Below are 14,108 nucleotides of genomic sequence, written 5' to 3' on the forward strand. Positions count from 1 at the left end.
CTACACAGACAGCATCAGTAAAGCAAAATGGCAAGTTTTCAACCTTGTGAATGGGTGACAGAGCCGTTAAGAGGCCTGGGTGGGGCTTTGCCTCAAGACCACCTGATGTGCTACACATTTGTTTTCTTCATTATTGTCTGTCTGCCCCATTACCAAGAAAACCCCACGCAGCTGAGACTCTGCTTTGTTCATACCTATGCTCTTAGCTCTGTCCAGAGTCAAAGCTGCAGATGACCAGAATGTTTAGAGACTGAGGCTGTCCACAAAGACTTCCATAGAAAGTAATGACATACACCGGACATTTTGTATACTTGAGACTTCAAAATGAGAACATAAAGTCACAGCCAGAGGGAACAACAGGGACAGGCTCTTGGAAAAGATCAGGTGGGAACATAAGGGAAAGGATGACACAGTCCACATGGTGAGAAATCTCAACACATGGCCAGGAAGTTGGTAAAGAGGGACAGTCCCTGTGCAATAGCTCCAGGTCTCACTCGTGGTTCATTTAGTCTACATGCCTCCCCCTGAGAGAAAAGGGAACCTGCCTCCCTCCCTCTGAGAGGAAGAAATCCCAGGGTCACACTCTAAGCCACTTCCCAAGGCCACCCCAACAACTGAAGAATGCTGCCCTGCATTACCGAAGGCACGGCCGGGGTTTCCATACAACAACACCATGATGTGTGATTATTATTAGCATGACGCACAAGAAAAAACCAGTGCCACAGATGAGTTTGAACCCAAGGATACTGCTCTTTCTGCCACTCCCCAACTGGCTTTCAAAATCAGGGCCCTGGGGTCTTGTCTTTACCACTTCCTATTATCCACAAGGACCGTTTCTCTCCCACTCACACAAAAATGGCTCAAGAAGTTCATTACAACCTCACAGGTGAGGTGTGCCGGGGCAGCCAGTCGTACCTGTCCCCACCTGCCCTGCTTCGTCTCAGGCGACCAGGGCAGCCTGACTCAGGCTTACAGGCCCAGATCCTCCCATACACGGTGTTCTTTTTATGACTCCTGTTTTGTTTGGTCCCATGGCCTTTCTCCAGCATGCCAGGATGTCAGCACTCCTGTCTTCACCCACCTGCCTGTGCACCTGCAACCCAGCCGCTGCCCCTGCCCGCCCCATACACTCCCCTTTCCCCGACTAGCTCCCCTCAGGAGTAATCAATTCCTTTTCTTGTTTGGTCTTGTACCTCTACAAGCCCACCACACCCACACCCCCTTTTCAGACTTCTGCCCAAACTGTCAGCCTGTCTTTGCCTAGGAATTAGGAGGACAAACTACCAGCAAAACACCTCCCTTCCCAATCTCAGATTAGTTACGATGGCCCCGTCCTTCATGGATTCACAGAATGTCTCGGCGTGAAAACTTTCAGAAGACTGAACATCACACATTTCGCACCTTGAACAGAATAACCTGTCAGGAAGAGCATCAGTCACAACCTGGAAAATACAAACATCTGGTGAATCAACCACTTATTGCTGTTTCTATAGTTCGGACACACAACTAACCAGGAGTAGAGAAGACAGCACTGAAATAAGGGTCTTTTTTATTAACAGAATAATAAAAGATTGATGATGGGGAGCTCATGAAGCACTCATTTCAGGTGTCTCCTAATCACGGGACTCATGGAATTTGGGGACTAGACAACCAGGGGTCAACTAATCCCAACTCCCCTTTACAGATGAGGAAGCAAAGACCCCAACTTTCTCAAGGTCATACCACTGACAGGTATGCCTTAGCTTGCAAATTATTTGTAAGGACATGAAGAAAGGAAGAAAGGAGGGAAAGGCACAGAAAATTAAAAAATGCACACCTCTGAGAACAAAAATGAAAGTGGAATTTAGCACTTGACCAAAAATTGAGGGAAAATAAAATGAAGCCCTGTTTTTAATAAAGAGTTTCTTTAAAAAGCTGATTTACCTTAAAGGGAGAAAGTCATTAATCATCTTCTGGTTTTCCACTCCCAAGTAGTAGCTAAAATTTAACCACAATTTTTAAAAACAAAGAAAGTGAACCGGTCAAGTGCTCATGTAAGGGTTCCGAAGTGGTTTTGAAATGCAGTCCCAGTTTCCAACTTCCCTTTTGCTGATCATTTCCAGCTTGTCAGAGTTATCTCACTAAAAAAGTAAACCTTGTGTTATTTTAAAACCAAACACAAAGATCTCAAAGATCCCAAAATACCACTCTTCTATGGTATCAGTGACCTTCTCCTGCACGTTCTCAGGCTTGGTGTACAGCTGCACCACTGCATTCACTATCTCATGTTGACATTTATCTGTGGATGTGTCTGTCTCCCACAAACTCCTCCAGGCCCCATCTCAGTCATCTCTGTGTCTCTGAGCTTAATAAGGGGTCTAGGCCATAGCTGACCTTCAACACGTGTTTATTGCCATATTTAAGCCAGGAGTTATAAGGATCAGACTTGCAAGCATCTCGCACACATGAACAGGCCACTCCAGCCTCCCCCATCTTTCCTTGGCAACCTCCATCCTCTCTCCCCTGCCACATACCCTTACCAAGCAAGCAAGCCTCTCCAGGCCTGCCGGGTCACAGAAGAGCCCCGACAACTAGCCCAGGGAAGAGCCAGATCAACGTTTCTTCCCAAACGACTCACTTCTGCTGCTCTCCTTTAACTCATGCTTTCAGCGGTAAGATCTGAGTTAATTCCAAGTCCCAAGTTCCTACAGAATCTTGCAATTGTAAAAATTTCTCACTCCACAATTTTGTGTGTAACATTGTTCGGATGGGAAAGATGCCGTCTGAATTGCAAAACAACAAATCTTTGCTGTATAGTAACAGCTCAGGATTTTCGAGCACTTCCCATAGTGGCCGTACTATACTGTTCACACATGGTAGCTATTATACCTCACAACAGCTGAAGGAGAGAGGCACACGGCTTTTTTTTTTTTTAATTTGGTGGCTTCTGACAAACACAGTTTTCTACTACAACTAACCCAGTCAAATAAGATTATCCATCGCCTTCCCAAGGTCAGGCTATATATCTTAACATACTTTTAATTTCTCTGTGCCTAAATTCTCCCATGGGGATAAACGGTGGCATAAAGCCTTTTATTTTTTTTTCCCTAGTTTATGACAGGTTGTGGAGAAGATGGAAAATGAAATGAAAACACATCAGGATACCTCCCTAAGAAGAGAGGCATCAGATGGCACTTCATGCTTCCAATGAGCCCTGACATTAACATGCATTTCTTCGTTTTCTCTCCACCCTGGGTTACCTATCCTAAGCCACGTCAGAAACACTGAGCAGCAGAGAAAGCAAATTTCTCCTCTGCATCAACTCAGATATCCCTTTCCTGTCCTACATAAACAGACAACGTGAGTTCAGTTTTTATTTCGTGACGTGAAAGTACTTAAAATTTCTAAATCTGAAATCAATCCCGGCTTATTGTAACTACAAGCAGGAGCAGCTGATTCCTCAGTGATATGGGTACTGCATGTGGCAGTGGATCTCAGAGCAGTCCCTAGACCAGCAGCCCCAGTGTCATCTGAGAACATGTTAGACAAGCAAATGGTCAGGCCCCACCCCACCTGCTGCCTCAGAAACTCTGGTGGAGGTGGGGCCCAGCACTAAGAGGTTTAACAAGCCTTCTAGGTGACACCGATACACACTGAAATTGGAGAACTACTGGCTTATGCTGATAAACTTCCAAGGTCATGGGAATGCCCAGCTGGGCTAACCTGTGTTTCGCAACTCTTTACGTAATTGTGATGGCTCTCCACCAACAACAGCACCTACTCTTGTTATTTTTCCAATTGGTGGAGGCCCCAAACACTAACCTCTTTCAGGGCAAAAAGCACTCCTATCTTGGGGGGGCAAATTACTTGTGCCCCACTCTCCTGTCTCAAAGTATCTGTTTCACAGAACTGTCACAAGAGTCAAGGGCTTAGAGCAGTGGCTCGCGGTAAGCCCTCAACAAACGTGAATCCCCATGATTACTACATCTCTGCCGAAAGGTCTAATTCAGAACTAGGAATAAAGCAAAACAAAACTTGCTTCCTGCATGCCAACCACCTGATTTATTCTATCCAGTCTACCTCCCACCAGGCAGGCCAGCCAGGACCAAGGCTGCACCTGGCTCCATGGTCTTTCAGGCACTTAGTCTACGGTCTGAGCACCCACCACCTGCCCAGCAACCCAAGCAATGTGCAGAGGCTTCTTTGGTGCAGAAAGTCCACTCTATGGTACTGTGCCACTGACCGGGTCTTTCTACCCCCAACCAGGTCTTTCTGCACCAAAGCCGTCCAATTCCTGGGCATAAAGCCTCACATACCTCAAGCACAGTGAATATTCACAAATGTAGCAATGATAGCATTTTTTTTTTTTTTTTTAGCATTTATACTGTGCTTACCATGTGCCAGGCACTAAGTGTGTTACAAATACGAACTTTTACAGACCTCCCAACAACCCCATGAAGTCGTTGCTGTTATTACACATGCCACCAAGGTTGGGGAAACAGGGCAGGCACAGAGAGTTTATATAACCTAAGGTCTCACAGCTCTCAAACCACAAGGCCAAGATCTGAACCCAGGTGCTCTAGCTCCAGAGTCAGCACTCTTAACTGCTGAACTATCAGACAGAGAGCTACTAGTCACTTAATGACCTACTAAAAAAAAAAAAAAAAACCACCAAACCCGTTGCTGTCGAGTTGATTCCAACTCATAGCTACCCTATAGGACAGAGTGGAACTGCCCCTTAGGGTTTCCAAGGAGCGCCTGGTAAATTCAAACCGCCCACCTTATTTATGGTCAGCAACTACACCACCAGGGTTTCCAGTTACCTACTAGTCACTAGTTATCATCAATCCCAAACAAAGCACTGATTTTAAAATACTTAAAAATAGGCACAATATCCATTGCCATGGTGTTCAATATTGGACCCTCAAGACCCCCCAACAAAAAGTCTAATTATACTTGGTTTGTCAGACTTCTTCTCTCTCCCTAATCTAATTCTCCCCAAGTCAAGTCGAAACTCTTTCACAGAGCATGATTTCTCTTTTCTTATAATTCCCCTGGCACCACACTACTTAACCCCTAATTATATACCATCTGTCACATAGTTCTCTAATTGTTCCTTGTATATTAGTCTTTTCTTTCCCACTCGACTGTAAAATTCTTTGGAAGCGTCCATACTTTCTGTGAAACCCCTGCAAAGCTAGCCAGAAGCATGGGCTTGCTTATACGGACTCAGAGACTGTTACACGGTTAATTCACTTCCCTTTTCTGACACTTCTTTGTTATCCATCCTAAGAAAAGCAGAATAAAAATAAGTTTATGCTGTTTAAAGCCAGCATCAGAGGAGACATTACACCAACATTCAGCGAAAGGCAACTCTGTTTCAAGATCTGCACCCCATGCCTTTCCCACATTATTCCATTTAAACCCCTAGCAACCTTACAAGGGGGGGAGGTGTTATCCCTGTTTGAGGAAGGAGGAACCATAGGCTCTGAGGGGTGAGCAACTTGCCCAATATCACTCAAGGCTGCTGAGTGAAGAACAGAGATTTAAACCAGATCTTCCCAAAAAGCCCCTACTCTGCCTACCGCTAAGGAACCCAGACTCAAATTTTCCGCAAAGTAGCTCATTACCTTTGTAAAAAATGCTATCGTGACAAAGAAATTTTAAACTCTATTAAAAAGTCATTTTGAAAAGACGGATGATAACCACGTTCATGAACAGAGCTATACTAAGACGGAAAAGGTGTCAATTTCCCCCATATTAAACTATACATTCAAGGCACTCACATTTCTACTTCACTGAGAACCTGACAAGCATTCCAAAATGTATATGGAAGAACAAAGGTCCACAAATAACCAAGTGATATTTTGAGAAAGAAGAACAAAGCAGAGGCTCACCCTGCCACAAAAGACATACTGTAAAACCATAATAATAAAAATAATTTATCATAGAAACAGACAAACGACTAGAATGGAATAGAGAACTCAAAAACAGACGCTCATGAAGAGTCTCAAAATCAGTATGTTGTGGGAAAGGAACCAGGCACGCAGAAATACCATACTGTATGGTTCTGTTTACATAAAATTCTAGAAAATACAAACTAATCTATAGTAACAGAAAGCAGATCAGTGGTTGCCTGAGTCTGGGAACAAAGAGAGGAAGCAACTGTTAAGAGGTCCAAGGAAAGTTTAAGACAATGGAAATGCTCTGTATCTTGACTGTGGTAGTGGTTTCACAGTGGTTTACGTACACCTGTCAAAACTCATCAAATGGTACAGTTTAAATGGATGTGGTTTACTCTATGTAAATTACAGCTTGTAATAAAGTTGAAAAAATAGACTCATGTATATATGTGGGAACCTGATGTATGATAAAGGCTGCTCCACAAAAAAATAGCAGGGAAAGAATATATCGTTTAACAGATGATTGAAGGGAAATTTGCCCACAAAATGGAAAGGAAAAAATAAAGGGGGATTCCTTCCTTATGCTGTATATAAAGATGAACCTCAAATAGATTAAAGACCTAAATGTGAAAAGTAAAACTAGAAAACTGATAGAATATAGAATATCTTTGTAATCTTGGCATAATGAAGAATATCTTATCAAGGTCCTAAAGTGCAACATAAAACAAAATTTGATGGATTTCATCTATATCAAAACTAAACATTTCTCATTAATGACAGTAATGACAAAGTTAATACACAGATGGCAGAATGCGATTAATATCTAGAATATGCAAGAAACTTCTGCAAATCAGCCATCAGAAAAATAGACTAAAGCTAGTCAAAGAAATTGCACTACCTAACAAATACACTGAAAACCCAAACAAAAACCAAACCCACTGCCGCGGAGTCGATTCCAATTCATGGTGTCCCCACAGGGTTTCCAAGGCTGTAAACCTCTGCGGAAGCTGACTGCCACATCTTTCTCCTTCAGAGCCACTGCTGGTTTCAGACCTCCGATCTTTCAGTTAGCAGTTGATCGTTTTAGCCACTTGCCACCAGGGGTCCTCACAAATACTTTAAAAGGTGCTCAAATTCACTAAGAAATCACATAAATTCACATTAGAACAATTAGATACCACTTCACAGCTAGCAGGTATTGGTAAAACTTATAAAGGTTGTTAATACCAAACACTGGTAAAGATGGGGGGAATCAGGAATCCTCATGCACTCATGTGGGAAAGCAAACTGGTTCAGCAGCTCAGGAGAGTAATTTGGCAATACTTAGTAAAAACAGGGGTGCTTGTACCCTACGACCCGGTCTACCTATTCCTTGGTATATACTCCTAGAACAGTAGTCCTCAAACTTGCCCAAGCATCGGAATCTCCAAAGGGGCTTGTGAAAACACAGGTAGATAGGCTCGGCCCTCATGGTTTCTGACTCAGGAGGTCTAGATTCAGGCTCACAGGACTGCATCTCCAACAAGTTCCCACGTGCTGATGCTCCTAGGTGTGGACCACACTTTGAGAACCACTACCCTGGAGATACTCTGGCACACATCTTTAAGAGAATGGGTATAGGACGTTTGTCACAGTTTGCTTGTAGTAGCAAGAGTAGAGGTAACCTAAGTGTCCATCACTAAGAAAACGGATAAATAAAGCTAGTAGAAGTACACCAGACCATAGAAAATCAGCAGTCAGAAGCAATGCACCAGATATACCTATGTTAACAAAGAACTCACAAAGGAAATACAGAATGAATTTTTCTGGATTTTTATAGAAGTTTGAAATTTTCCCTAACAGTTTTAATGCTGAAGAAAAAAGAATCCAAGTTCATAGTACAATACCACTTACGGAAATTAAAAACACAAAATAACCCAGCCTCTTTAACAAGGAGGCACACGGACCCAAGAATATATATCCAACATGTGAGAGCAGTCTCTTCCGGCAGAGAACAGAACGGGAGTGAGAATGAAGGAGAAAAAAAGAAAAGAAAGGAGCTTTGCAGAGAGGATTATACACCAAGAGCTGAGGAATGTCATTAACTCAACTCTCAAAAGTTATTTTTAAATTCCCACTCACCTGCATTGACATACAACGGTGGCTTCAGTAAAGTCCCAGTGCCTTGCATTTACCAGGGCAGATCAGCTTGCCACTAAGAGATTGAAGGGGAACTTTCCGAAATATAAACTTGAGGTGATTCAGGCTACCAGGTCTAACCTGCTACTGAGCCCTGGACTCCCCCTCCTTCGCCTGTTAGTATTTAAAGAGAAGCACAGGTGCCTGACTTCTGGCAAAAGGGTGTGGAGGTGCGTGTGTGTGCGTGTGCGTGTGCGTGTGCGCGCCTCTTCTCTGTGTGTGTCTGGGCTGTGTGTCTGACAGTTCGTGGGTGTCTCTCTCTGTATTCGTGTGTGTCTGCACGTATGTGTGGTATGTTTATCACTGGAGGTAAACAGAACTCTAGATGGGAGCAGAGCACTCCAGGGAAGCCTGGGCCACACTTGATCAGCCATTCAGTTCGGTTTTACTGAAACCAGAAGTCATGGTTACAAAACCAAGCCACCTTCCTGGGGCCCCGCCGTCCTCCTTCCTCCCTTTCTTCACTCTCCCCTCCTCCACATCCCAAATGGGCTGATCCAAAAATAAGGTCCTCTTGTGTCTGGGTTGCTTATGAAAGTGACAAACCTTACAGGGGAAACGCTTGGAATGCAGCTGCTATTAGGTGTGTAGAGTCAATTTCAGCTCACAGCAGCCCCATGTGACAGAGCAGAACTGTTTCATGGGGTTTTCTTGGTCTTTCTCCTGCAGAGCTGCTGGGTGAATTCGAACTGCCAACCTCTGGGTTAGCAGCCAAGCGTTTAACCATTTGCACCACCGGGGCTCCTTTGGAAGGCAGTAGGAGTTGACAAATGATCCTTATCTTCCTAGCCAAGAGCCTTTAACAGAAGAGCCAAACTCTTTAAAACTAGGCATGTCATAAAAGTTCTTCCAGAAGAGATTGCTGTGGCTACAGCTACCATCCACAAATGGCAAAGAAAAGAGCATTCTGTCATCAGTCATGCCACCACCAGGCCAGACTGGCCACAGCTTTTTCTAAGAGCTACTGAACACTTTGTCATATGAAGTGGTGGGAAAGTATGGGACCATCAGAAAACAAAAATCACCACTGATTGAATTTGCAAGAAAACCCAACAGAGCCTTCTGAAAGCAGCTTTAAATAAGCAAGGCCATGCCAGCAAAGTGTGTCTTCAGAGGAAGAAGAAACAGCTAAACCGGAGGAGGGAGAACTGTAAAGGGGTAGTGCAGATAAGTAGGCTGGCCACACACTCATGCCCCGCCCCCCCCAAGACTGGGACACTTATCCCCATGTGTAAACAACCCAGAATTTTTGTTCCCAAGACACTGTTTTGTTTTTTACATAGTAGCATCTTTTACTGGATGGTAAAGGTTAGGAATCCTGCAGTGTTCTCCTGAAATGCTTTGTGTGGAATGAAATTTTGTAAATTACATCATATTTCATGTACAGCAGAAGCACTTTTTACTTAAAAAAAAAAACTGACAGCCTAAGGTAGGAGTCCTTTAGGATTGCCTGAGATTTGTTAACGAAGCACACTGATGTCTGAAGTAAGTTGAAGTACTGGATTGGCCACAATTTGAAAATTTAGGGATTTAACCAAAAAGAAAAAGTTTAAATAGTTGAGGTTTCAAACTAAAATTGAATGCCTACAGTCAACACAGAGAATTACAACGGTACAAAGTTCCTTAAGTGTCAAAACGCATTGGCACTGCTGTGTATACTTTACTCTGGCAATATTGAGGGAAGAACCCCATTTCCAGAGTTAAGAAATAGAAAAGGTACATGATGAACACTAATAAGCTATTCTGTTATCAAGAATTATTTTAGATTTCAGACGAACAGGAATTTATTGAGTATGTACATGACGGCAATGAACAACTAAAAGTTAGGCACCATGCAAGATGAACAACTAAAAGTTAGGCACTTTCAGATAACTAACACGCTTTTATTTACTGTGCCCCTTTAATAGGAGCTCTGGTGGTACAGTGGTTAAGCACTCAGCTGGGAACCAAAACGTCAGTGGTTTGAATCCACAGGCACTCATGCGAAAAAGATGTGGCAGTCTGCTTCCATAAACATTACAGCCTTGGAAACCCTACAGGGCAGTTCTACTCTGTCCTATAGGGTCACTATGAGTCAGAATCAACTCTACGGCAACGGGTTTTTTGATCCCTTTAACAAGTTTAATCTATCAGTTGAATTAATTTCTAAAAAAAAAAAAAACTGCTTAGAATGTGTACAATAGCTTATCATCAGCAGTGAAGAGTCACAGAAATATATCTTACTAAAAATGTAAAGGTCTAGTCTCTGAAGAAGCAAATGTAGGAAAGGCTAGATCACCACTTTACCTGACAATCACTTTCTGCAGAATAACTAATCTCTTAAGCTGTGCATGGTGGCAGCTGCCACCTCCTGCTACACAGCAGGTCACAGGGCTGGAGAGACCCAGAAACATTCTACACAGTTCAAGAGAAACTGTGAAGAAACTCAAAGAACCAGGGCCTTGGAGACCTTAAAAGGAAGCAAGGTAAGCAAAGGGTGCTGCTATAGGCAGAAGGCAGCTCCTGGAGGTTTCCCCAAAGCTGGCGCCTCCAACAGCAGGCGCAGGCGGCTGCTGCTGGCTTGGTCGTCCAAGGCTTGGCTTCAGAGCTGGAAGGCTGCCACCTGCTGAATCACCAAACATCCCTGGGCTTCCCTTGGAGCACTGACCAGACAGGCACCCATCCCCCGCGCGGCTTCTCCTTTGGACATCTTACACCCGGACCAATGAAAGCACCCAGCTCTCTCCCTTTCCGCACAGGCCAAAACAACCGACAACCCCTTCAGTCTGGGCAGCCCTAGGCAACTCCCATTGCGCTCCTACATCACCCATCCCACTCCCCTCTTTCTGCCCACTCAGTCCCCCAGAACATCCAACCACCAGTGGGGAGCGTGGGGAGTTCGCAGCACACCATGACAGGCATTCACAACCAAGCAGCCAAGCAGAAACACCACGGAATCTGAAGGCAAAATAACCTGTCCAAACAGCTTTAAAGATCCAGGTAGGTAATGTCAAGGGAGCTAAAAGAGTCAGGCCCACAACACAACTTCCCTTCCCGAAAGCAGCCCTCGCTCTTGGTTTCATAAGCGGATGCAGCTGAAATCTGTACTGTCTGAAGGTAAAAGAAACATCTGAGAAGCACCTGCCAGGATTCTCTTCCTCCTTCCAGCTACCGCAATCCTCAGCTCGATTTTTACTCTTGACTACCCGAGGCTAACAAGCGTTAACCAGAATGGGCCAGGCCGAGTCCGTTAACTGGACCAGACCACCCTACCTGGCCCACCAGAAGAAGCCCCGAGCCCGAGTTTGGGTTAAGATGGTGGGAAAGGCACTCGCTGCTGTCGCTTCTCTGCCCTTGACAAAGCGCCTGAGAATCGCGAAGACTCCTCACTCACGGGGAGAGCCGCGTCCTGGAGACGCTGTCCGGTCGGGGACTGAGGCGATGGCCACTCCAGGCCTCGCCCCTAAACACACCCACACGGCGGGGGCAGCCCCGCAGGGTCTCAGGGCCGCCCCGGAGCTTGGGGAAGGTACGCAGCCTGGGGAGGTCCTCGAGGAAGGGGGTCCCACATTTTATGTTGCCAGGGGACATCAAGGGGCCGCGGTGGGGGGCTTCTCGAAGCCCTGGGCGCCTGACCAGCTGCGAAGTACCCCGAAGTACCAACTGACACGCCATCGCCCGGGCCGGGGGGGGGAGGGCGGGGGCCGTGATTTGGGGTCGGCCCTTGCCAGTCTCCGGATCCCTGCAGAGCAATTGCCCGAAAGGCTCCCGGGCCCCGCCACCATCCGCCAGACGCTCGCCCCAATCCCCGACCCCAGGCAGCCTTCCAGCCCGCACGCAGCACCTCTAAAGAGGTGCCCACTGCCGCCCCCGCCTGCCTCCCCGCCCCAACTTGGCCAAGGAGCCCGCGGGGGTCCAGCCCTCTCCGAGACCTGATTCTGGCCGCAGGACCGCCCCCTGCGTCCACCCTCTGGGAGCGGCCGCACCGGGGGAGTGCCCGCCAGGTACGCACGAGCCACCGGACGGGCTCCGCTCACGCCCCCTCGCCCGGGGCTGCCCACACGCAGCCCCCCGGCGTCAAGCCCGGCCTGCGAGGACTCATCGGCCCCCCGAGACCGCACGGTCGGCCATCTCCCCCCTCCCCGAGACTCACTTGCACCGGAGTCGCGGCCGCTGCCGGAATTCCGCTCGCCGAACCCCCTGCCGCGGAATGAAATCCGGGGCAGGGCAGCGTCGGGGCTCCGCACCCGGATGGCGCTCTCCGGCCGGCTGGCCGGGCCCGAGGGAAGAACAACCTTCCCTGGCCGGCCCTTCCCGCTCCCGTCCTGCCAGCTGCCGCTGCTGCCCCGGCCGCTGCCTCGCTGGTGCGAATGCTTCCGACTTGCCACCGCCAGCCTCCCAGGCTGCCGAGCATGCCCAGTCCGCGGCCCAAGCCAGCCCGGCTTCCCGCGGGCACGGATCCGCTCCTCCGGGTGTTCGCGGCGGCCGGGGGGAGGCGGTCCGGCCCGGCGGGCGGGGTTCGCGGGGCTCCTCCCGGGACCTAGCCGGACCGCGCATCCAGGGGCCAGGCGGGGGTGTGCCCCTTTAATTTCACCTGAAGTGATGGGAAGAGCAGGAGGCGGGCACTTTCCCCCACCGACGAGACAGCCCTAACTTAGACACTTTGAGGGAGCCGCTTAGTGAGGCCAAATGGGGGCCGGGTTTAACCGTGAGGGCCGGTAAACAACCTAGGGGCAAAGAGTTGAGACGTGAAGCTGGTCAAAGAGACGGGAACGCAAACTCGGGCTTCTGGGGGCGCCGGGCTCGGGGGCACGAGTTTGCCAGCTGCCTGAGGATGCTCTGTTCCCCACCGAGCCTAAGAGGTGCGATACTTGTAGTTAACTCCTGATTCAGCGTTCATAAAGAAGGGCGGACCTCAGTCTTTATGGCCCATTTTCAAGTCTCTGTCCATAGGTTCCCATCTTCCACCCCGACTCCGGCAAATAACACTAGGGCCGCCAGCGCCGCGACGCCGGTAAGAAACTCGGGCCGCGTCAGGGACGCCCCGCCCCGTCTGGGCCCCGCCTCCCGCCGGCCCCTCGGAGCTGCCGCGAAAACCCGGAGAGCTGCTGCCCACCGGCAGGAGCACTGCGCATGCCCAGTAGCCCGACCTGGTGCGGGTGGCCCGAAGGGAGGTTTTCCTCCGCTCTTTGAGCTGGACCCCGGTACTCCGGTTAGGGGCGGCCGGCGGCAAGTGCCGGCCTTCTGCCGTGGCGCCCGCCGTCGCTGGCCGCACCACGCTGCACCGTCGTGGCGGAGAAGCAGCGCGGGGCTGCGCCTCCCACGGGGTCGGGGACTTGGCGGACGGGGGAGGGGGCGCGCGGCGATAGCGGCGTGACACGTGACTGTCCGCGGCGCTGCGGGCAGCCATCTTCCGCCCGGCCATCGAGCCGCCCGCGTTCGGAGCGGACTCGGGAGCCCGCCGGGGAGAAACGGCGCCTCTGCCCCCGCCACGCCCTCCCACAGGGTTCCACCCTTGGCTCCGCACCTGCCTCCGCCCCGCCCCGGTGCGCCAGAATCGCTGCGCTGGTCCTGGGCTTGCTCCGTGGACGGGTTACCGCCGGGGCAAGGGGCAAACGGCTAAGAAATCTAGAGGACGAGAGTCCTGCTGCGGCCGGATGGTGAAAGGCCTCTGTCCCCAGAGGCGGAAATTGGAGAGTGGAGTCCCTTTCCGTAAGGCAGTGACACCCCCGCTGCCTCCCTGTTCTACCCTATTCCCTGCAGAGGAGATGTAATATCTTGGCAGGGACATCTGGACACGGGCAGTCGCTCTTCAGTGCGGCGCGATATCCCAGGGCTCCTGCTGGTGGGCAGCTTGGATAGTGAATATTTATTGAACTTTTGCTTCGAGGTACCTGAGATTCCCGGAGTACCAGGACGAGCAGCGTTACCATCAGCCGAGAACCTGTGAAAGAAAGATCCGTTGCCTTTGAGCGACCCTGTAACGCTTGTTACAAATGGCGAATTCGCGTCCCCACCTGTATCTCCAGAATCAGAAACGACGGGTGAGGTCCTGCAGTCTGGTTAAAA

The 14,108-nt window shown here is 48.8% G+C and overlaps 1 protein-coding gene across 8 annotated transcripts in view; it reads right to left on the minus strand.

Annotated features, from left to right (window-relative positions):
• Window positions 1–13,770, minus strand: part of SGMS1 (sphingomyelin synthase 1) — a 344,794-nt gene extending 331,024 nt beyond the window's left edge. For 3 of the 8 annotated variants that reach the window (XM_049855384.1, XM_049855371.1, XM_049855381.1), the window contains exon 1: window positions 12,193–13,051. The gene's annotated coding sequence lies outside the window, so the exon portion shown is untranslated. The other 5 variants (XM_049855377.1, XM_049855380.1, XM_049855373.1 and 2 more) reach the window with 5 other exon arrangements.
• Between the last annotated feature and the right edge of the window lie 338 nt (window positions 13,771–14,108).

The sequence above is a fragment of the Elephas maximus genome, chromosome 16, assembly GCF_024166365.1.
Source record: "Elephas maximus indicus isolate mEleMax1 chromosome 16, mEleMax1 primary haplotype, whole genome shotgun sequence".
In the NCBI taxonomy this organism is placed as follows: Eukaryota; Metazoa; Chordata; class Mammalia; order Proboscidea; family Elephantidae; genus Elephas; species Elephas maximus.